The sequence below is a fragment of the Mixophyes fleayi genome, chromosome 1 (assembly GCF_038048845.1).
Source record: "Mixophyes fleayi isolate aMixFle1 chromosome 1, aMixFle1.hap1, whole genome shotgun sequence".
Lineage (NCBI taxonomy): Eukaryota > Metazoa > Chordata > Amphibia > Anura > Limnodynastidae > Mixophyes > Mixophyes fleayi.
This window is the reverse complement of record NC_134402.1, coordinates 282,725,800-282,742,448: the sequence shown is the minus strand read 5'-3', so window position 1 is coordinate 282,742,448 and position 16,649 is coordinate 282,725,800. Positions and strand designations below refer to the sequence as shown.

The following is a 16,649-nucleotide window of genomic DNA, read 5'->3' as shown; positions in this document are numbered from 1 at the left end:
AAAGCAATTATTTCAACTCAAGGTGGGTAAATTGGACTGAAATGCCTTGTGTGTACGAAGAATACTAATGTGGAAATACGCTGAAAGGAGGACTTCATGCAGATAACTGTGGAAAGGAAACAAACAGCAGTAGAGGACCTCAGTTGCTAACTCTGAAATGAAATCGATTATACTATCAAAAGTGGTACTAAGAACCAAATGGCTACTGTCGGTACCAGCAGTCTTAGACATCACTGACCTGTCTCCAACACTCAGCAGTTCACTGATTGCTGGCCTTCCCTATTATAATTCTTAACAGAACCCAGCTATGCTGAACCACAGGCTAGTGAGATGACATAACAGCTCTATCAGATGTTATCACTAAACTGCACTACTGATGAGACAAGTGGGGAATCAGCAATCAGCACACCACTGTAAGAACCTGTTCAGTTCACTGCTAGTTATTGTCATCTGTGTGTGTACTCTGCTACACTTGCTGTCTATCTCTGTTCTACAGGGTCACTTCAATATATTCTTTAATCATCTTGGTTAAGTGAAGCCATAGCATGACACGATCAGGTATGCTCTAACCACTCCAAAACCACTGTGCCAAGCTCTGCATGTCATGTGCTCTTTTGCAGGTGCTCAGCCATACTCTCAGCACTGAAGAAGGGAGTCTTATGGGAGGGAAAACCACTGAACAGGTACAGAGGCAAAGCACTGCATTATAAAAAAAACACTAGTCCACATGTGGACACGTCCTTTCAAGTTAGCATTTGGTGCAAAATATTGATAAGAAAAGTACTAATTCATGACAGTATTAATTTGATTGTAGATCACTGTAATCAATCGTTCTTGAGATAAGGTGGAAAAGAAGTAGGTTCCACCGAGATTTGAACTCAGATTGCTGGATTCAAAGTCCAGAGTGCTAACCATTACACCATGGAACCCTTCCCAAAAGAACTCTCATTAACTTCTTTCACTACTGTCATCTAATTATATATTTGTGTGCATGACTCAGAAATGAGAGGAATATGACAAAGTGAAATGTGAAAAGATTAGATATTTACATGTACATTGTCTAATAAGAGCTCTTTTTAACTGTCATTCTGGCACTCAATACTACGTCTTACCTCAAAACATTCCCCGAATATCACTAAATGTGAAACAACTTAGTTGTCTATTAAGATCTATAGTGTACCACTGGTGGTACAGCAACTTCTTGTTAATAGAGTAGCATTCAATGTTACAATGAGCCAACCGTAACCATATTTAGACGTAGCCATGAATTAATATTGCATACCAAAATTAAATGTAAGAAAGTAATTTAACAATTGCAGATATCACCTTAATTTAATTATATTACCAATTCAGCAGAGAACATTTGTAATTGAGGTCAGTCCCTGTCCTAGCTGAGCTTACAGTCTAAATTCCCTAACACACAGGTGTTATTTTCTATCAGTTGCCAATTAACCTACCACTATATTTTTTGGAGTGTGAGAAGAAGCCCAGGCAAGTATGGGAGAATATACAAACTGCACACAAATTAGGTAATGGTTGGGAATTGAACTCACAACCCCCATGTTGTAAAGCAGAGGTACTAAGCATTAAGCCACTGTTCTGCCCCGATATCAACAAATTAATGGAGAAAGGACCTTGCATGTATAAGCACAATAAAACATGAGAGGAGACAAGTACATGAAGATAAATAACCTGCAAACAACAATTTACAGAGCATCGCAACTTGTCATTTCTATGCTTCTCCAATATATATATTTTAATATAGTGTATAAGCAATCTTATTAGCTGGGTGACCTTTGTCCAAAACAGTTGGAGGTGCAGTTACACCTAAACAAGATTAAATAAGATGAAACATCTGATACAACATGAGCTAAAGGCATAAAGTTGGGTGACTAAAGGACCATTATCTCTTATATTTATGGTCTCCCTCATAACTGGTTCCGAGCCACAAATTTAGTGAAAAGCAGATGTGGTACCAGCATTGAAAAGGTAACAAAAGCCTGAAAAAGGGAATTCTAGACCTGTGAGTCTGATCTCATTTGTAGGTATAGTACTTGAAAGGATTCTGAGTAATGGGATTCTGAAATATATTGGATAAAATAGTATCATAAGGTTCTAACCAGAGAGAATAGTAACTTTCTACAGAAAGATTTAGACCAAATGGCAAGCTGGTCTGTGGTGACATTTCATTTAGAAATATGTAAGGTTATGCCCCTAGCTCGTTTAAATAACTCCGCTCCTTATAAATTAATGTAAATAGAATTGGGGAAAACTGAGATAGAAAAGGATTTAGGACTACTAGTTGACTGAAAGCAGTGTAGTAGAATACAGTGCCAAGAAGTGGCTTCAACGGCAAATGAAATCATGGAATTCAAAAAAAGGTGGAATAAATGCATATAATGCATGGTGTTAGCATGGTATAAGGCACTAGTTGAACCACATTTTGAATGTGAGGTTAAGTTTCGGGTACCTAACTATATGAAAGACATAGGAGAACTCACGAGGGTACTGAGACGTGCAACAGCATTAGAAAAAAGTACAGAAGGGTTAAATTATAAAGAAAGGTTAAAAAACTAGGGTTGTCTAATTTGGAAAAAAGGTGCCTTAGAGGTAAGCTCATTAAATCTACAAATACACTGGAGTTCCAAACAAAGAATTAACTAACACATTTTTCATACCTAGGGCCCTACAGAGGACAAGTGGTCAAAGACGGAAAAAAGACATTTTTACAATGAACATAACAAAGGTTTCTTTGCTGCCCAGTTGCAAACTGATTGCTTTCATTTTTAACAAGAATTAGTATACGTAGCCATGATTAATAAAGAAGATCATGGGCTTAGTTAATTCTAGGAATTTATCTTATTCCCATTTTTTCACCCAAAGCAATTATTTCAACTCAAGGTGGGTAAATTGGACTGAAATGCCTTGTGTGTACGAAGAATACTAATGTGGAAATACGCTGAAAGGAGGACTTCATGCAGATAACTGTGGAAAGGAAACAAACAGCAGTAGAGGACCTCAGTTGCTAACTCTGAAATGAAATCGATTATACTATCAAAAGTGGTACTAAGAACCAAATGGCTACTGTCGGTACCAGCAGTCTTAGACATCACTGACCTGTCTCCAACACTCAGCAGTTCACTGATTGCTGGCCTTCCCTATTATAATTCTTAACAGAACCCAGCTATGCTGAACCACAGGCTAGTGAGATGACATAACAGCTCTATCAGATGTTATCACTAAACTGCACTACTGATGAGACAAGTGGGGAATCAGCAATCAGCACACCACTGTAAGAACCTGTTCAGTTCACTGCTAGTTATTGTCATCTGTGTGTGTACTCTGCTACACTTGCTGTCTATCTCTGTTCTACAGGGTCACTTCAATATATTCTTTAATCATCTTGGTTAAGTGAAGCCATAGCATGACATGATCAGGTATGCTCTAACCACTCCAAAACCACTGTGCCAAGCTCTGCATGTCATGTGCTCTTTTGCAGGTGCTCAGCCATACTCTCAGCACTGAAGAAGGGAGTCTCATGGGAGGGAAAACCACTGAACAGGTACAGAGGCAAAGCACTGCATTATAAAAAAAACACTAGTCCACATGTGGACACGTCCTTTCAAGTTAGCATTTGGTGCAAAATATTGATAAGAAAAGTACTAATTCATGACAGTATTAATTTGATTGTAGATCACTGTAATCAATCGTTCTTGAGATAAGGTGGAAAAGAAGTAGGTTCCACCGAGATTTGAACTCAGATTGCTGGATTCAAAGTCCAGAGTGCTAACCATTACACCATGGAACCCTTCCCAAAAGATCTCTCATTAACTTCTTTCACTACTGTCATCTAATTATATATTTGTGTGCATGACTCAGAAATGAGAGGAATATGACAAAGTGAAATGTGAAAAGATTAGATATTTACATGTACATTGTCTAATAAGAGCTCTTTTTAACTGTCATTCTGGCACTCAATACTACGTCTTACCTCAAAACATTCCCCGAATATCACTAAATGTGAAACAACTTAGTTGTCTATTAAGATCTATAGTGTACCACTGGTGGTACAGCAACTTCTTGTTAATAGAGTAGCATTCAATGTTACAATGAGCCAACCGTAACCATATTTAGACGTAGCCATGAATTAATATTGCATACCAAAATTAAATGTAAGAAAGTAATTTAACAATTGTAGATATCACCTTAATTTAATTATATTACCAATTCAGCAGAGAACATTTGTAATTGAGGTCAGTCCCTGTCCTAGCTGAGCTTACAGTCTAAATTCCCTAACACACAGGTGTTATTTTCTATCAGTTGCCAATTAACCTACCACTATATTTTTTGGAGTGTGAGAAGAAGCCCAGGCAAGTATGGGAGAATATACAAACTGCACACAAATTAGGTAATGGTTGGGAATTGAACTCACAACCCCCATGTTGTAAAGCATAGGTACTAAGCATTAAGCCACTGTTCTGCCCCGATATCAACAAATTAATGGAGAAAGGACCTTGCATGTATAAGCACAATAAAACATGAGAGGAGACAAGTACATGAAGATAAATAACCTGCAAACAACAATTTACAGAGCATCGCAACTTGTCATTTCTATGCTTCTCCAATATATATATTTTAATATAGTGTATAAGCAATCTTATTAGCTGGGTGACCTTTGTCCAAAACAGTTGGAGGTGCAGTTACACCTAAACAAGATTAAATAAGATGAAACATCTGATACAACATGAGCTAAAGGCATAAAGTTGGGTGACTAAAGGACCATTATCTCTTATATTTATGGTCTCCCTCATAACTGGTTCCGAGCCACAAATTTAGTGAAAAGCAGATGTGGTACCAGCATTGAAAAGGTAACAAAAGCCTGAAAAAGGGAATTCTAGACCTGTGAGTCTGATCTCATTTATAGGTATAGTACTTGAAAGGATTCTGAGTAATGGGATTCTGAAATATATTGGATAAAATAGTATCATAAGGTTCTAACCAGAGAGAATAGTAACTTTCTACAGAAAGATTTAGACCAAATGGCAAGCTGGTCTGTGGTGACATTTCATTTAGAAATATGTAAGGTTATGCCCCTAGCTCGTTTAAATAACTCCGCTCCTTATAAATTAATGTAAATAGAATTGGGGAAAACTGAGATAGAAAAGGATTTAGGACTACTAGTTGACTGAAAGCAGTGTAGTAGAATACAGTGCCAAGAAGTGGCTTCAACGGCAAATGAAATCATGGAATTCAAAAAAAGGTGGAATAAATGCATATAATGCATGGTGTTAGCATGGTATAAGACACTAGTTGAACCACATTTTGAATGTGAGGTTAAGTTTCGGGTACCTAACTATATGAAAGACATAGGAGAACTCACGAGGGTACTGAGACGTGCAACAGCATTAGAAAAAAGTACAGAAGGGTTAAATTATAAAGAAAGGTTAAAAAACTAGGGTTGTCTAATTTGGAAAAAAGGTGCCTTAGAGGTAAGCTCATTAAATCTACAAATACACTGGAGTTCCAAACAAAGAATTAACTAACACATTTTTCATACCTAGGGCCCTACAGAGGACAAGTGGTCAAAGACGGAAAAAAGACATTTTTACAATGAACATAAAGAAGGTTTCTTTGCTGCCCAGTTGCAAACTGATTGCTTTCATTTTTAACAAGAATTAGTATACGTAGCCATGATTAATAAAGAAGATCATGGGCTTAGTTAATTCTAGGAATTTATCTTATTCCCATTTTTTCACCCAAAGCAATTATTTCAACTCAAGGTGGGTAAATTGGACTGAAATGCCTTGTGTGTACGAAGAATACTAATGTGGAAATACGCTGAAAGGAGGACTTCATGCAGATAACTGTGGAAAGGAAACAAACAGCAGTAGAGGACCTCAGTTGCTAACTCTGAAATGAAATCGATTATACTATCAAAAGTGGTACTAAGAACCAAATGGCTACTGTCGGTACCAGCAGTCTTAGACATCACTGACCTGTCTCCAACACTCAGCAGTTCACTGATTGCTGGCCTTCCCTATTATAATTCTTAACAGAACCCAGCTATGCTGAACCACAGGCTAGTGAGATGACATAACAGCTCTATCAGATGTTATCACTAAACTGCACTACTGATGAGACAAGTGGGGAATCAGCAATCAGCACACCACTGTAAGAACCTGTTCAGTTCACTGCTAGTTATTGTCATCTGTGTGTGTACTCTGCTACACTTGCTGTCTATCTCTGTTCTACAGGGTCACTTCAATATATTCTTTAATCATCTTGGTTAAGTGAAGCCATAGCATGACACGATCAGGTATGCTCTAACCACTCCAAAACCACTGTGCCAAGCTCTGCATGTCATGTGCTCTTTTGCAGGTGCTCAGCCATACTCTCAGCACTGAAGAAGGGAGTCTCATGGGAGGGAAAACCACTGAACAGGTACAGAGGCAAAGCACTGCATTATAAAAAAAACACTAGTCCACATGTGGACACGTCCTTTCAAGTTAGCATTTGGTGCAAAATATTGATAAGAAAAGTACTAATTCATGACAGTATTAATTTGATTGTAGATCACTGTAATCAATCGTTCTTGAGATAAGGTGGAAAAGAAGTAGGTTCCACCGAGATTTGAACTCAGATTGCTGGATTCAAAGTCCAGAGTGCTAACCATTACACCATGGAACCCTTCCCAAAAGATCTCTCATTAACTTCTTTCACTACTGTCATCTAATTATATATTTGTGTGCATGACTCAGAAATGAGAGGAATATGACAAAGTGAAATGTGAAAAGATTAGATATTTACATGTACATTGTCTAATAAGAGCTCTTTTTAACTGTCATTCTGGCACTCAATACTACGTCTTACCTCAAAACATTCCCCGAATATCACTAAATGTGAAACAACTTAGTTGTCTATTAAGATCTATAGTGTACCACTGGTGGTACAGCAACTTCTTGTTAATAGAGTAGCATTCAATGTTACAATGAGCCAACCGTAACCATATTTAGACGTAGCCATGAATTAATATTGCATACCAAAATTAAATGTAAGAAAGTAATTTAACAATTGTAGATATCACCTTAATTTAATTATATTACCAATTCAGCAGAGAACATTTGTAATTGAGGTCAGTCCCTGTCCTAGCTGAGCTTACAGTCTAAATTCCCTAACACACAGGTGTTATTTTCTATCAGTTGCCAATTAACCTACCACTATATTTTTTGGAGTGTGAGAAGAAGCCCAGGCAAGTATGGGAGAATATACAAACTGCACACAAATTAGGTAATGGTTGGGAATTGAACTCACAACCCCCATGTTGTAAAGCAGAGGTACTAAGCATTAAGCCACTGTTCTGCCCCGATATCAACAAATTAATGGAGAAAGGACCTTGCATGTATAAGCACAATAAAACATGAGAGGAGACAAGTACATGAAGATAAATAACCTGCAAACAACAATTTACAGAGCATCGCAACTTGTCATTTCTATGCTTCTCCAATATATATATTTTAATATAGTGTATAAGCAATCTTATTAGCTGGGTGACCTTTGTCCAAAACAGTTGGAGGTGCAGTTACACCTAAACAAGATTAAATAAGATGAAACATCTGATACAACATGAGCTAAAGGCATAAAGTTGGGTGACTAAAGGACCATTATCTCTTATATTTATGGTCTCCCTCATAACTGGTTCCGAGCCACAAATTTAGTGAAAAGCAGATGTGGTACCAGCATTGAAAAGGTAACAAAAGCCTGAAAAAGGGAATTCTAGACCTGTGAGTCTGATCTCATTTATAGGTATAGTACTTGAAAGGATTCTGAGTAATGGGATTCTGAAATATATTGGATAAAATAGTATCATAAGGTTCTAACCAGAGAGAATAGTAACTTTCTACAGAAAGATTTAGACCAAATGGCAAGCTGGTCTGTGGTGACATTTCATTTAGAAATATGTAAGGTTATGCCCCTAGCTCGTTTAAATAACTCCGCTCCTTACAAATTAATGTAAATAGAATTGGGGAAAACTGAGATAGAAAAGGATTTAGGACTACTAGTTGACTGAAAGCAGTGTAGTAGAATACAGTGCCAAGAAGTGGCTTCAACGGCAAATGAAATCATGGAATTCAAAAAAAGGTGGAATAAATGCATATAATGCATGGTGTTAGCATGGTATAAGACACTAGTTGAACCACATTTTGAATGTGAGGTTAAGTTTCGGGTACCTAACTATATGAAAGACATAGGAGAACTCACGAGGGTACTGAGACGTGCAACAGCATTAGAAAAAAGTACAGAAGGGTTAAATTATAAAGAAAGGTTAAAAAACTAGGGTTGTCTAATTTGGAAAAAAGGTGCCTTAGAGGTAAGCTCATTAAATCTACAAATACACTGGAGTTCCAAACAAAGAATTAACTAACACATTTTTCATACCTAGGGCCCTACAGAGGACAAGTGGTCAAAGACGGAAAAAAGACATTTTTACAATGAACATAAAGAAGGTTTCTTTGCTGCCCAGTTGCAAACTGATTGCTTTCATTTTTAACAAGAATTAGTATACGTAGCCATGATTAATAAAGAAGATCATGGGCTTAGTTAATTCTAGGAATTTATCTTATTCCCATTTTTTCACCCAAAGCAATTATTTCAACTCAAGGTGGGTAAATTGGACTGAAATGCCTTGTGTGTACGAAGAATACTAATGTGGAAATACGCTGAAAGGAGGACTTCATGCAGATAACTGTGGAAAGGAAACAAACAGCAGTAGAGGACCTCAGTTGCTAACTCTGAAATGAAATCGATTATACTATCAAAAGTGGTACTAAGAACCAAATGGCTACTGTCGGTACCAGCAGTCTTAGACATCACTGACCTGTCTCCAACACTCAGCAGTTCACTGATTGCTGGCCTTCCCTATTATAATTCTTAACAGAACCCAGCTATGCTGAACCACAGGCTAGTGAGATGACATAACAGCTCTATCAGATGTTATCACTAAACTGCACTACTGATGAGACAAGTGGGGAATCAGCAATCAGCACACCACTGTAAGAACCTGTTCAGTTCACTGCTAGTTATTGTCATCTGTGTGTGTACTCTGCTACACTTGCTGTCTATCTCTGTTCTACAGGGTCACTTCAATATATTCTTTAATCATCTTGGTTAAGTGAAGCCATAGCATGACACGATCAGGTATGCTCTAACCACTCCAAAACCACTGTGCCAAGCTCTGCATGTCATGTGCTCTTTTGCAGGTGCTCAGCCATACTCTCAGCACTGAAGAAGGGAGTCTCATGGGAGGGAAAACCACTGAACAGGTGCAGAGGCAAAGCACTGCATTATAAAAAAAACACTAGTCCACATGTGGACACGTCCTTTCAAGTTAGCATTTGGTGCAAAATATTGATAAGAAAAGTACTAATTCATGACAGTATTAATTTGATTGTAGATCACTGTAATCAATCGTTCTTGAGATAAGGTGGAAAAGAAGTAGGTTCCACCGAGATTTGAACTCAGATTGCTGGATTCAAAGTCCAGAGTGCTAACCATTACACCATGGAACCCTTCCCAAAAGATCTCTCATTAACTTCTTTCACTACTGTCATCTAATTATATATTTGTGTGCATGACTCAGAAATGAGAGGAATATGACAAAGTGAAATGTGAAAAGATTAGATATTTACATGTACATTGTCTAATAAGAGCTCTTTTTAACTGTCATTCTGGCACTCAATACTACGTCTTACCTCAAAACATTCCCCGAATATCACTAAATGTGAAACAACTTAGTTGTCTATTAAGATCTATAGTGTACCACTGGTGGTACAGCAACTTCTTGTTAATAGAGTAGCATTCAATGTTACAATGAGCCAACCGTAACCATATTTAGACGTAGCCATGAATTAATATTGCATACCAAAATTAAATGTAAGAAAGTAATTTAACAATTGTAGATATCACCTTAATTTAATTATATTACCAATTCAGCAGAGAACATTTGTAATTGAGGTCAGTCCCTGTCCTAGCTGAGCTTACAGTCTAAATTCCCTAACACACAGGTGTTATTTTCTATCAGTTGCCAATTAACCTACCACTATATTTTTTGGAGTGTGAGAAGAAGCCCAGGCAAGTATGGGAGAATATACAAATTGCACACAAATTAGGTAATGGTTGGGAATTGAACTCACAACCCCCATGTTGTAAAGCAGAGGTACTAAGCATTAAGCCACTGTTCTGCCCCGATATCAACAAATTAATGGAGAAAGGACCTTGCATGTATAAGCACAATAAAACATGAGAGGAGACAAGTACATGAAGATAAATAACCTGCAAACAACAATTTACAGAGCATCGCAACTTGTCATTTCTATGCTTCTCCAATATATATATTTTAATATAGTGTATAAGCAATCTTATTAGCTGGGTGACCTTTGTCCAAAACAGTTGGAGGTGCAGTTACACCTAAACAAGATTAAATAAGATGAAACATCTGATACAACATGAGCTAAAGGCATAAAGTTGGGTGACTAAAGGACCATTATCTCTTATATTTATGGTCTCCCTCATAACTGGTTCCGAGCCACAAATTTAGTGAAAAGCAGATGTGGTACCAGCATTGAAAAGGTAACAAAAGCCTGAAAAAGGGAATTCTAGACCTGTGAGTCTGATCTCATTTGTAGGTATAGTACTTGAAAGGATTCTGAGTAATGGGATTCTGAAATATATTGGATAAAATAGTATCATAAGGTTCTAACCAGAGAGAATAGTAACTTTCTACAGAAAGATTTAGACCAAATGGCAAGCTGGTCTGTGGTGACATTTCATTTAGAAATATGTAAGGTTATGCCCCTAGCTCGTTTAAATAACTCCGCTCCTTATAAATTAATGTAAATAGAATTGGGGAAAACTGAGATAGAAAAGGATTTAGGACTACTAGTTGACTGAAAGCAGTGTAGTAGAATACAGTGCCAAGAAGTGGCTTCAACGGCAAATTAAATCATGGAATTCAAAAAAAAGGTGGAATAAATGCATATAATGCATGGTGTTAGCATGGTATAAGGCAATAGTTGAACCACATTTTAAATGTGAGGTTAAGTTTCGGGTACCTAACTATATGAAAGACATAGGAGAACTCACGAGGGTACTGAGACGTGCAACAGCATTAGAAAAAAGTACAGAAGGGTTAAATTATAAAGAAAGGTTAAAAAACTAGGGTTGTCTAATTTGGAAAAAAGGTGCCTTAGAGGTAAGCTCATTAAATCTACAAATACACTGGAGTTCCAAACAAAGAATTAACTAACACATTTTTCATACCTAGGGCCCTACAGAGGACAAGTGGTCAAAGACGGAAAAAAGACATTTTTACAATGAACATAAAGAAGGTTTCTTTGCTGCCCATTTGCAAACTGATTGCTTTCATTTTTAACAAGAATTAGTATACGTAGCCATGATTAATAAAGAAGATCATGGGCTTAGTTAATTCTAGGAATTTATCTTATTCCCATTTTTTCACCCAAAGCAATTATTTCAACTCAAGGTGGGTAAATTGGACTGAAATGCCTTGTGTGTACGAAGAATACTAATGTGGAAATACGCAGAAAGGAGGACTTCATGCAGATAACTGTGGAAAGGACAGCAGTAGAGGACCTCAGTTGCTAACTCTGAAATGAAATCGATTATACTATCAAAAGTGGTACTAAGAACCAAATGGCTACTGTCGGTACCAGCAGTCTTAGACATCACTGACCTGTCTCCAACACTCAGCAGTTCACTGATTGCTGGCCTTCCCTATTATAATTCTTAACAGAACCCAGCTATGCTGAACCACAGGCTAGTGAGATGACATAACAGCTCTATCAGATGTTATCACTAAACTGCACTACTGATGACACATGTGGGGAATCAGCAATCAGCACACCACTGTAAGAACCTGTTCAGTTCACTGCTAGTTATTGTCATCTGTGTGTGTACTCTGCTACACTTGCTGTCTATCTCTGTTCTACAGGGTCACTTCAATATATTCTTTAATCATCTTGGCTAAGTGAAGCCATAGCATGACATGATCAGGTATGCTCTAACCACTCCAAAACCACTGTGCCAAGCTCTGCATGTCATGTGCTCTTTTGCAGGTGCTCAGCCATACTCTCAGCACTGAAGAAGGGAGTCTCATTGGAGGGAAAACCACTGAACAGGTACAGAGGCAAAGCACTGCATTATAAAAAAAACACTAGTCCACATGTGGACACGTCCTTTCAAGTTAGCATTTGGTGCAAAATATTGATAAGAAAAGTACTAATTCATGACAGTATTAATTTGATTGTAGATCACTGTAATCAATCGTTCTTGAGATAAGGTGGAAAAGAAGTAGGTTCCACCGAGATTTGAACTCAGATTGCTGGATTCAAAGTCCAGAGTGCTAACCATTACACCATGGAACCCTTCCCAAAAGATCTCTCATTAACTTCTTTCACTACTGTCATCTAATTATATATTTGTGTGCATGACTCAGAAATGAGAGGAATATGACAAAGTGAAATGTGAAAAGATTAGATATTTACATGTACATTGTCTAATAAGAGCTCTTTTTAACTGTCATTCTGGCACTCAATACTACGTCTTACCTCAAAACATTCCCCGAATATCACTAAATGTGAAACAACTTAGTTGTCTATTAAGTGTACCACTGGTGGTACAGCAACTTCTTGTTAATAGAGTAGCATTCAATGTTACAATGAGCCAACCGTAACCATATTTAGACGTAGCCATGAATTAATATTGCATACCAAAATTAAATGTAAGAAAGTAATTTAACAATTGTAGATATAACCTTAATTTAATTATATTACCAATTCAGCAGAGAACATTTGTAATTGAGGTCAGTCCCTGTCCTAGCTGAGCTTACAGTCTAAATTCCCTAACACACAGGTGTTATTTTCTATCAGTTGCCAATTAACCTACCACTATATTTTTTGGAGTATGAGAAGAAGCCCAGGCAAGTATGGGAGAATATACAAACTGCACACAAATTAGGTAATGGTTGGGAATTGAACTCACAACCCCCATGTTGTAAAGCAGAGGTACTAAGCATTAAGCCACTGTTCTGCCCCGATATCAACAAATTAATGGAGAAAGGACCTTGCATGTATAAGCACAATAAAACATGAGAGGAGACAAGTACATGAAGATAAATAACCTGCAAACAACAATTTACAGAGCATCGCAACTTGTCATTTCTATGCTTCTCCAATATATATATTTTAATATAGTGTATAAGCAATCTTATTAGCTGGGTGACCTTTGTCCAAAAGTGTTGGAGGTGCAGTTACACCTAAACAAGATTAAATAAGATGAAACATCTGATACAACATGAGCTAAAGGCATAAAGTTGGGTGACTAAAGGACCATTATCTCTTATATTTATGGTCTCCCTCATAACTGGTTCCGAGCCACAAATTTAGTGAAAAGCAGATGTGGTACCAGCATTGAAAAGGTAACAAAAGCCTGAAAAAGGGAATTCTAGACCTGTGAGTCTGATCTCATTTGTAGGTATAGTACTTGAAAGGATTCTGAGTAATGGGATTCTGAAATATATTGGATAAAATAGTATCATAAGGTTCTAACCAGAGAGGATAGTAACTTTCTACAGAAAGATTTAGACCAAATGGCAAGCTGGTCCGTGGTGACATTTCATTTAGAAATATGTAAGGTTATGCCCCTAGCTCGTTTAAATAACTCCGCTCCTTACAAATTAATGTAAATAGAATTGGGGAAAACTGAGATAGAAAAGGATTTAGGACTACTAGTTGACTGAAAGCAGTGTAGTAGAATACAGTGCCAAGAAGTGGCTTCAACGGCAAATGAAATCATGGAATTCAAAAAAAGGTGGAATAAATGCATATAATGCATGGTGTTAGCATGGTATAAGGCACTAGTTGAACCACATTTTGAATGTGAGGTTAAGTTTCGGGTACCTAACTATATGAAAGACATAGGAGAACTCACGAGGGTACTGAGACGTGCAACAGCATTAGAAAAAAGTACAGAAGGGTTAAATTATAAAGAAAGGTTAAAAAACTAGGGTTGTCTAATTTGGAAAAAAGGTGCCTTAGAGGTAAGCTCATTAAATCTACAAATACACTGGAGTTCCAAACAAAGAATTAACTAACACATTTTTCATACCTAGGGCCCTACAGAGGACAAGTGGTCAAAGACGGAAAAAAGACATTTTTACAATGAACATAAAGAAGGTTTCTTTGCTGCCCAGTTGCAAACTGATTGCTTTCATTTTTAACAAGAATTAGTATACGTAGCCATGATTAATAAAGAAGATCATGGGCTTAGTTAATTCTAGGAATTTATCTTATTCCCATTTTTTCACCCAAAGCAATTATTTCAACTCAAGGTGGGTAAATTGGACTGAAATGCCTTGTGTGTACGAAGAATACTAATGTGGAAATACGCAGAAAGGAGGACTTCATGCAGATAACTGTGGAAAGGACAGCAGTAGAGGACCTCAGTTGCTAACTCTGAAATGAAATCGATTATACTATCAAAAGTGGTACTAAGAACCAAATGGCTACTGTCGGTACCAGCAGTCTTAGACATCACTGACCTGTCTCCAACACTCAGCAGTTCACTGATTGCTGGCCTTCCCTATTAGAATTCTTAACAGAACCCAGCTATGCTGAACCACAGGCTAGTGAGATGACATAACAGCTCTCTCAGATGTTATCACTAAACTGCACTACTGATGACACATGTGGGGAATCAGCAATCAGCACAAAACAGTATTAATTTGATTGTACATCACTGTAATCAATCGTTCTTGAGATAAGGTGGAAAAGAAGTAGGTTCCACCGAGATTTGAACTCAGATTGCTGGATTCAAAGTCCAGAGTGCTAACCATTACACCATGGAACCCTTCCCAAAAGAACTCTCATTAACTTCTTTCACTACTGTCATCTAATTATATATTTGTGTGCATGACTCAGAAATGAGAGGAATATGACAAAGTGAAATGTGAAAAGATTAGATATTTACATGTACATTGTCTAATAAGAGCTCTTTTTAACTGTCATTCTGGCACTCAATACTACGTCTTACCTCAAAACATTCCCCGAATATCACTAAATGTGAAACAACTTAGTTGTCTATTAAGATCTATAGTGTACCACTGGTGGTACAGCAACTTCTTGTTAATAGAGTAGCATTCAATGTGTCGAAGTCAGCAAATTGGATAAAGTCATTTCAATTAAAGTCTAGCAAACTTGGTTGTCTTTGTCTGAAAAGATGCATACGGTACGCATCGACGTACAAGGGCACGCTACGGCGTGAAAGGGCGTACGCATCCACTACACGTGGCAGCAACAGTAATTGGTCTTTTACCATACATTCGCACTAACACGCATACTTATAAAATAGTACACATTATTGGTAGTTGCAACACATAGTCAGTTATGTCGAAATATAGTAGTATTTATATGTTATATCAGAGTTACATGCATATTAGTGAAATACACAGAACGGGTTAAAGGAATAACATCATGAGTGGTATCATAATGAACCTTGTTACATATCCTACTGTTTGGTTCACTCTGCGAGGGAATCGCAGAGTGCATACGCAAGTTATGAATGATAGAGAATTATGAACTACTTAAGACTAAGGAATTCTGGCGGGAAGAGCAGAGCATACCCCCTGCAGAGAGGACCCCCTCCTTTGGATTCCTTAGGATGAACCAGCCAATAATTGACGACCCCTTCGACATTCCTGAGACCCGGACCAATAGATGCAAGCCATACCATCTTCATTGTATTACTGTATTTGATTGTGTATATAAGCAGCAGCTTGTGATCCAGAGGGCAGACATCTTGTCCCCAGACTTCAGGATTGAATGACTGTACTGGATCCAGAGCGCCTGCGATAAGTAACGGCTGTATTTACTATTACTTCGCTTGAGCATATTTGTTTCCACTTATTGCGAATAAATCTTTGTGCGTTGGAAACACAAATCGAGGTTCGACAATCGTTATTGGTTAGCGACAATACGCACATAACAATTGGGGGCTCGTGAGCTTTGGAGGTTTCGTTGCCGATGATACGCAAGACCAACGGATTTCGGTTCCTCAACAAAGGGTGGAGACGCGTCATAAACGGGTAAGAACGCATGGTGTTCAAAACCTGAATGTTACTCTGTGTTGCGAAACCGAATGTCCGTTTTGCATTATCTAGGGCACGCTAACTAGAACCTAGGGACAAAAGAGAAAACTGTTTCTTTTTTCTGTCATTGTGCGTTTTAACTGTATTGCATTGTTTAGCGTATGTGTACTTCCTGCTGTGCGTACGCGAACTTCCGGTAAACTTGCCACGTGGTTAAACAATCGTTTTGATAGTTATTATACATGCATAGTATAATTACTTGTGAAAACCTCTGAGACATTATTACTATTGTTGGGAACTTTTGATTTTCTGCGCAGAAAAGGTGTATAGTGTGTGATGTTGTAACGTAGATACACTGTTTTATTGTTGAGGTGCTCAGTTGCTGTCTGACGAGGCGGATTGCCCAACTGAAGGACGGTATACAGGGCAGGTATACCGAATGCGAAAACTGGGTTTTCGCAAAGCGCTACCAATAGATCGCAAGGTTTGC

General features: G+C 37.7%; 6 non-coding genes across 6 annotated transcripts; all 6 read right to left on the bottom strand.

Annotated features, from left to right (window-relative positions):
* Window positions 1–857: 857 nt before the first annotated feature.
* On the bottom strand, window positions 858–929 carry TRNAQ-UUG (transfer RNA glutamine (anticodon UUG)). The gene has a single exon. It is a non-coding gene; the product is annotated as a tRNA-Gln (tRNA).
* A 2,807-nt stretch (window positions 930–3,736) lies between these two features.
* TRNAQ-UUG (transfer RNA glutamine (anticodon UUG)) lies at window positions 3,737–3,808 on the bottom strand. Its single transcript has one exon. It is a non-coding gene; the product is annotated as a tRNA-Gln (tRNA).
* A 2,807-nt stretch (window positions 3,809–6,615) lies between these two features.
* On the bottom strand, window positions 6,616–6,687 carry TRNAQ-UUG (transfer RNA glutamine (anticodon UUG)). Its single transcript has one exon. It is a non-coding gene; the product is annotated as a tRNA-Gln (tRNA).
* Window positions 6,688–9,494: 2,807 nt separating this feature from the next.
* TRNAQ-UUG (transfer RNA glutamine (anticodon UUG)) lies at window positions 9,495–9,566 on the bottom strand. The gene has a single exon. It is a non-coding gene; the product is annotated as a tRNA-Gln (tRNA).
* Window positions 9,567–12,368: 2,802 nt separating this feature from the next.
* TRNAQ-UUG (transfer RNA glutamine (anticodon UUG)) lies at window positions 12,369–12,440 on the bottom strand. The gene has a single exon. It is a non-coding gene; the product is annotated as a tRNA-Gln (tRNA).
* Window positions 12,441–14,850: 2,410 nt separating this feature from the next.
* TRNAQ-UUG (transfer RNA glutamine (anticodon UUG)) lies at window positions 14,851–14,922 on the bottom strand. Its single transcript has one exon. It is a non-coding gene; the product is annotated as a tRNA-Gln (tRNA).
* Window positions 14,923–16,649: the final 1,727 nt, after the last annotated feature.